Source organism: Nicotiana tomentosiformis, chromosome 8 (assembly GCF_000390325.3).
Source record: "Nicotiana tomentosiformis chromosome 8, ASM39032v3, whole genome shotgun sequence".
In the NCBI taxonomy this organism is placed as follows: domain Eukaryota; kingdom Viridiplantae; phylum Streptophyta; class Magnoliopsida; order Solanales; family Solanaceae; genus Nicotiana; species Nicotiana tomentosiformis.
In genome coordinates, this window is record NC_090819.1 from 131,426,702 (window position 1) to 131,434,516 (window position 7,815).

Here is a 7,815-nt window from a genome sequence, read left to right on the forward strand (position 1 = left end):
AACCTGCGCAGCATGTGGAAAATTTTCTTCTCTGCGGATGCGGACCAATAAGCGCAGCAGCGCATATGCAAGAGCGGACTTACTCTGCAGACGCGCCTTCGCATATGCGAATGGACCAGTGCAGATGTGATCCCAGAGAAGCTGGCTATTCCGCATATGCGATGTTTTTTTCGCAGATGCAAGTCCGCTGAAGCGAAAAATCTCACGCACGTGCGATATCATTGGCAGCAGTTTTGCATATGTTCAACCATTTTTGCTCAATTCCACTCCATTTGGTCTCAACTCTCTCCAAGTCTCATTGTACCTGAAAATCTAACAATGCACATAATAATTCACCTCATTTCATAAATATAGGATACAAAAACTAATGACAAGAGACTAGAATAAGTGGTAAAATCACCACTTATAAATAACCTGTGCAGCCGACTAGCAATAGAGACAATACTAAAATATAATAGAGAATAGTACAAGAACAAATATGCGAATTAGTAAGAGAATCATTAGAAGAAATTACGGTCAATATTCCTCAATATCACAACCAATCATCTCCTTATCACGATCACCATCGAACCTAAGGTAGTAAATCCAGAACTTTCATAGCGTGGGAAGTGTACTCAAAATATCAAATCAAATAGCACGGCAACACTCTTTGTTCATTTATCTTATTCTCACCAAATATACGTATAACAATACCAACCAGGTGAAAGAAATGCCAGTAACTGTAATGACGAAGTGGGAAGTACACAAGTAGAAATATCGAACAAGGTAGTACATATGGATAACGGTAACAGAGTAAGTTAGAGGCATAGAAGTAATGATATCAATTAAGATGGAAGAACATAAATTTCACTAACTAACGTGGTAGAAGGCTTAGATGTAAATATAACTAACATGAAGGAAGCATGATCTTTATAAGCTAAACAAATAGAACACAAGGATAATTAACATGGTAGAAGGCTTAGATGTAGATATAACAAACACAAGGGAAAGCTTGATCTTTATAAGCAAAACTAATAGGAGGCATACATAACTAACATTGTAAAAGACTTATACGAAAAGTCCAAAAATTAAGATACGACATAGATGTGAATATGACAAACAAGAAGGAAAGCATAATATTTACAAGTTAAACAGATAGAAAGCATGGATAATACATCAACAATTGATGTAGAGGACAAAGGTGGAACAGCAACAACAAGTCACAAAGAAAACATAGGTGCAACAGTAACATCTCAAGATAAAGGCATGAATGTATACACAAGGAAAATATATCACAATATAATGCATGTATCATGTCCTCCCCTGCACAGAAACACCCTTCGTGCCATGAAAATATTATAATATAAAAATAATGGCAGAGCGTTACCTTTCATGATTTTACTCTCATCCTCACATGATAATGTAAATGAAATGGCACGATATCACCCTTCGTGCTTAACTCATATGGAATGGAATCACCCTTCGTGCTCTACACTCTTCCTCTCATGGTAATGTATATAAAATGGCACGGAATCACCCTTCATGCTTTACACTCTTCCTTACCAAACACATTTATATCAATAACAACCAAGGTAGGAAGCATGAATAACATCAAGGAGAGTGATTAAGCGAATATTCCAAATGAACATAAATCACATCTTTCAGGCCAATAACAATTCAACAAATCTCAAGAATCTCATTGTTCAAATATCTCAACCAATCTAAAAAAATGATCTTCAACTCAAGTATACAATTCAATATCTCAAGAATAACGGTCGTAGCATTGTAGTTGTGATTAAGTATAATGATGACCAAACTTAGCACGTCAATAATTTCACAAAAAGTCAATAAAATTTTAATCAAGTTATAATAAGCTAAATCATGATTTCTAGCATTTACCTTCATATTCATCTTAATCTAGAAAATCAAGTAAAACGCAAAACAAGAAGGTCACTTAATCCTACAAGGCACAAATAATTGTATAATCTACCCCTCAATCATGATTAACCCTGGCACATGCATATACACTTGTCATCTCATATATGCATCACCCTCGCATGTAGCAAATAATATTAATTAGTAGAAAAAATTTCTCCAACATTGTCAGGCAAAACACTTACTTCAAACAAGCCAAATCGATACACTAAAAGCGCCATCCCACTAAAATCGACCTCCGAACGGTTCGAAACTAGCCAAAAGCAACTCAAAATCATTAAATAATGCCATAGGAAGCAAACCTAAACAATAAAGAATGAATCTTAAATCAATAACTCAAAGTCAACCAAAAAGTCAAATACGGGCTCGCACCTTGAAACCCGACAAAACTCACAAATTCTGTCAACTATTCAACTACGAGTCCAACCATAATAATTTCCCTCAATTACAACTATGAATCGATGTCCAAACTAAAAATTCACTTTAGGAAAGTTTAGACAAAACCCCCAATTTTCTCTTTCAAATTTATAATCCAAATGACAAAATCAATAGATTCATAAAATATAATCAAACCCGAGTAGATAATACTTACCCAATCCATGTAGTGAAATAACTTAAAGTCTGAAAATAGAGTACTTATAACAACTGAACTGAAATACTCATCGCGATGGCGGGAATACCTTCGCGGTCGCGGGAACACCATCGCGATCAAGAAGAACATGAATGCTACCGCAACCAAAATACTTTACGTGTTCGCTATACTGGCTACACGAATGCAATTACCACAGACTCTAAAGCCTCGCGAATGCAACCTATCTTATGTGGACGCGTGAAGAATTTTCCAGCTCCCACCTGGCCAGTATCAACACTACGCGAACGTGATTCTTCATTCGCGAACACAATGCTCAAGTCCCCATAACTTATGCGAACTCATTCTATCTCTCGCGAACGCGAAGCGAAAAATTCCCAGCTCCATACTTTACCTTTTGCGATCGTGTCTTCATCTTCGCGATCACAAAGAATAATTGAGGCATCAAAAACCAACAATGAAATCATGAAGAAAAATGGTTTGAAACACGTCTGCAACTGCCCCAAGCCCCCCGGGACCCTGTTCGAACATACCAACAAGCTCCAAAACAAAAGTCCCAATTGACATAACGAAGCTATTCCAATAACTAGAAACACAATCCGAACCCATCGTTAATTCAACTCCCGGTCAAACTTGTGAACTTTTCAAACTTTTAAATTGCCAAGTTTCGCCAAGTAATGCCAAAACCTTCAATAAACAATCAAATGCAAATCGAAGAAAACGCCAAGTCCAGAATCACCATTCGGATGTAATGGAACCATCAAAACTCCTATATGATTCCAAATACTCGAAACTCAAACTTGGTCAAGTTTTTCAACTTAAAGCTTTCAAGTTCAGAATTATTCTTCCAAATCAACCCCGAATCACATGAAAACCAAACCGACAATTCAAATAAATCATAATACATAATATTAAGCTACTAAAGACTTCAATTAACTGAACAGAATGTAAAAACTAAAAATGACCGATCGGGTCGTTACGTTGAAACTCAACAATAATAGGAGCGAATATTGTTGAGGAAGTTTCAACGAGCTAAAAGAGAAAGAACCCATCTGGACCAAAGAATTACCCAAGCAAAAAAATGTTTAAAGGCAATTGCCAAAATTGTTGAAAGGTTGTACATAAGGCTACTGACTGTCGTGCACCAAAGAAGTCCAAAAAGAAAAGCCAAGCAAACATGATTGAGAAGAATGACGAAATATACGACTTGTGTGCCATGATTTCTGAATGCATCCTGGTCAGAAATCCTAGAGAATAGTGGATTGATTCTGGGGCCACTCGTTATGTTTGTGCGAACAAGGAGTTGTTTAGTTTTTTCCTCCCCCAAGTCCCGATGAGATAGTTTTTATGGCACATTCTGCTACTGCAAAAATTGAAGGAACGGGAAAGATAGCTTTAAAGATGACTTCTGTCAAGATTGTGACTCTAAATGATGTCATTCATGTTCCTGAATGCGAAAGAATTTAGTCTCGACATCACTTCTAGTCAAGAACGACTTTAAGTGTGTTTTTGTTCCGACAAGGTTGTAGTTAGTAAGAATGAAATGTATGTAGGAAAAGTGTCACGACCCAATTCCCATTATAGGCCCTGATGGCACTCTACGTCGTCGAGCCAACGGTGAACTATCTATTTTATTGTTCATTTTAATATTGTTAAAGTCATTGATTTTATTTAATAAAGAAACAAATAGTGGATGATCATAGTAATATAAAGCATAAAATAAACATAGGAGTAAAGTAGTGAAATTATTAGCAAAACCATGAATGTCTACTTGAATTTTCCAAAATCCAGTGTCACTAGTGCACGAGCAATTAATAGAATATTCAAAACCTCCTATACTACTGTATAAAGTAAGATAGACAGAAAAATAAATACAACAAGGAGGAGACTCTGGGTGTTGCGGAACGGAAATAGGAAGCAGCTCACCACTATATCTTTAGGTAGCGGGAATACACGCCTGACTAGCCACCAGATGCACCTGCCTCAGATCCTGCACGACTAGTGCAGAAGTGTAGCGTGAGTACATAAATAACATGTACCCAATAAGTAACTAATCTAACATCGAAGAAGTAGTGACGAGGGGTCGACATCGACACTTACTAAATGTCAATAAATAAAGTATAGGAATCATGAATAGGCATGAAATACAACAACAACAGTGAAATAAGAAACAATAAATAATGATTCTTAAAGATAATATTGATGTAATATCTGTAACTATCACATGCTAAGTCTTTAACGCATAAGGGCGGCCGTGTAATATTTCAAGACTTAGATCAAGAAATAAATATCAAGTATAATCGGACTACGAGAATTATCACGCACGATTTATGGAGAGGTCGTACGACCCGATCCAGAATAGTGTGTACACTACCGAGGGTCGACCGACGTGAACCATAGATGCATCTAATATACTGCCGAGGCACTCGACCTGATCTATAGGAATAAAGAAAACTCTATAAATACCGATTAATGACTACTACATAGGAACAATACTCAAAGAAGGCATAAATTCTTCTAACAATCAAGTATTCCACCAAAACTCAAAGTAATGAAGCTCGGTCTTTTAAAATCCTTTACCCAATTTCATTTATGAATTCAAGTTACCAAACTAACAAGTTGGGTGCAAATAATTCAAGTAATGCATGGTAAAGTCCTAAGTCTATCCGTACACAAGCATGAATTTAGCTACGTACGGACTCTCGTCACATCGCGCGTATGTAGCACCCATAATTATTAGCAAATAACTATTTAAAACACTTACATGGATAATATTTTCTTACAAGGTTAGGCAAGTGACTTACCTCGTTTACAAGTCCTCTTCCCAGCCCACAATTCACACTAAAAGCCTCAAATCAGTGCCAAGCAATCTGAAACTAGCCAAAGGTTGTACAAACTAATAAATATATGCTCAAAGGTTTATAATTTAACTATTAGAGTAATTACCCAACCCAATTTGGAAGATTCCTAAAATTCACCCCCAGGGCCACGTGACCGGATTCCGAAAATCTTTGTTAATACATATTACTCATAACCTCACGAACACAAATATATAATTTTAATTTGATTCCACAATTATTTTCGTGGTCTAATCCCATTTTTATAAAAATCTAGGTTTTTCAGCAAAATCCTAAAATTTCCACATTGTTCATATTAAAGTCAACCCATAATTCATGTATTAAACTCACACTATGCAGAGATTACTTACCTCAATGTGCTAGTTGAAAAACCCTCTCCAAAGAGCTCTAAAATCGGCCACAAGTTGAGATAAATGAAAAAAATAAGACAAAGTCCCATTTTTAATCAAGTCTACTAGCCAGCAATCCTTCTTCCCGATCACGAAAGGGGCCTCGCGATCACGAAGGCAAGCTGCCAAGGCCCTTTGAAAATGTACGTCGCGAATGCAAAAAGTCAACGTGAACGCGAAGGATTGCTTGACCAAAGCTTCATGAACGCGGTCACACCTTCGCGAACAAGAAGGGAAATTGGCCAGCTGACCCCCAGACCTAATTTCTCCTTCGCTATCTTGGACCCAGGTATGTGAAAGCTCTGACCAGTGTCCCAAGGCTTCACAAACGTGAGCTCCTTATCAAGAACGCATAGAACAAAACTTCGCCCCAGCTCTATTCCTTCATTGCGAACGCGAGGGCTTCTCCACGTTCGCGAAGAAGGAAACTAGAACCAGCAACTTCAGTAGTTTTGGACTTAGCTCTAGGTGGTCCGAAACAACCCCGAGCCACCCGGGACCCCGTCCAACTACACCAGCAAGTCTATAAACATAATACGGACCAGCTCGAACCCTCAGAACATATAAAACAACATCGAAACTAAGAATCGCATACCAAAACCAAATTGATCAACTTATGAACTTCAAACTTCTTTAACTAGATCCGAACGCATTGAATCGTACTTAGACAACTTGGAATAACCCCAATTTTTGTATACATGTCATAAATCACCATATGGACCTATTCCTTAGCTCGGAATCCCAAATGTATCTTGATAACACCAAAGCCAACTTCAAACCAAATTTAAAGAACTTGAAAACCTTTAACGTGCTAACTTTCAACATTAAGCATAGAAACGCTCCCGGATCACCCTGACTCTCTATTTGAACATACACACAAGTCCAAAATCATCAAACAAACCTATTAGAACCATCGAATCCCTGTTCTGAGTTCGTTTACTCAAAATGTTTACTCAAGTCAAACTTGGCCATCTTAAGCTACTATTAAGGAACTAAGTGTTCCGATTTCAACTCGAACCCAAACAACCCATCCTCGCAAGTTGTAAAATAGTAAAAGAACATACACCGAGTCTTAATTAGGGGAACATGGATCTAGAAAGCAACATGACCGATGGGTCATTACATTCTCCATTTTTAAACAAACGTTCGTCCTCGAACGAGTCTAGAATCATACCTCAAGTGCGGAATAAGTGTGGATATTTACTGTGCATGTTATCCTCGGTATCTCAAGTTGCCTCCTTGATTGGTTGACCCCTCCACCATACCTTTACCACAAAAATATTCCCAAAACTCCAACTGGAGAACCTACCTGTCAACAATAGCAACTGGCTCCTCCTCACAACCCAAACTCTCATCTAGCTGAACCGTGTAGTAATCTAACACATGCAACCCATCGGCATGCTACTTCCGAAACATAGACACATGGAAGATCGGATGGAATACCGATAGACTGGGAGGCAAATCAAGGTCATACGCAACAACCTCCCCAACTCGCCTCAACACCTCAAAATGGGCTAATAAACCTCAAACCCAGCTTGCAATTCTTTCCAAACCTCATGATACCCTTCATCGGCCAGACTTTCAAGAGAAACTTCTCGCCCACAATAAATGATACATCACGCGCCTTCTTATCCTCATTACTCTTCTGTCTGGACTGTGCGGTGCGAAATCGCTCCTGAATCAACTTTACCTTCTTCAAGGCATCCTTCACTAAATTAGTGCCATATAACCTTGCCGAGCTCAAACCATCCGATGAGAGAACGACATCACCGATCATATGAAGCCTCAAATGGAGCCATCTCGATGCTGGAGTGATAACTGTTGTCATAAGCAAACTTGGCCAGGGGCTATAATCGATCCCACTGCCCTACGAAGGAAATCACACACACTCTAAGCATATCCTCCAGGATTTGAATTGTCCGCTCCGACTTCCCGTTGGTCTGCAGATGGAAGGCTGTGCTGAGCTATACTTGGGTACCAAACTGCAAAATCATCATACAAACCTACTTGAACTATCAAATCCCAGTTCTGAGGTTGTTTATTCAAAATGTTGACTCAAGCCAAA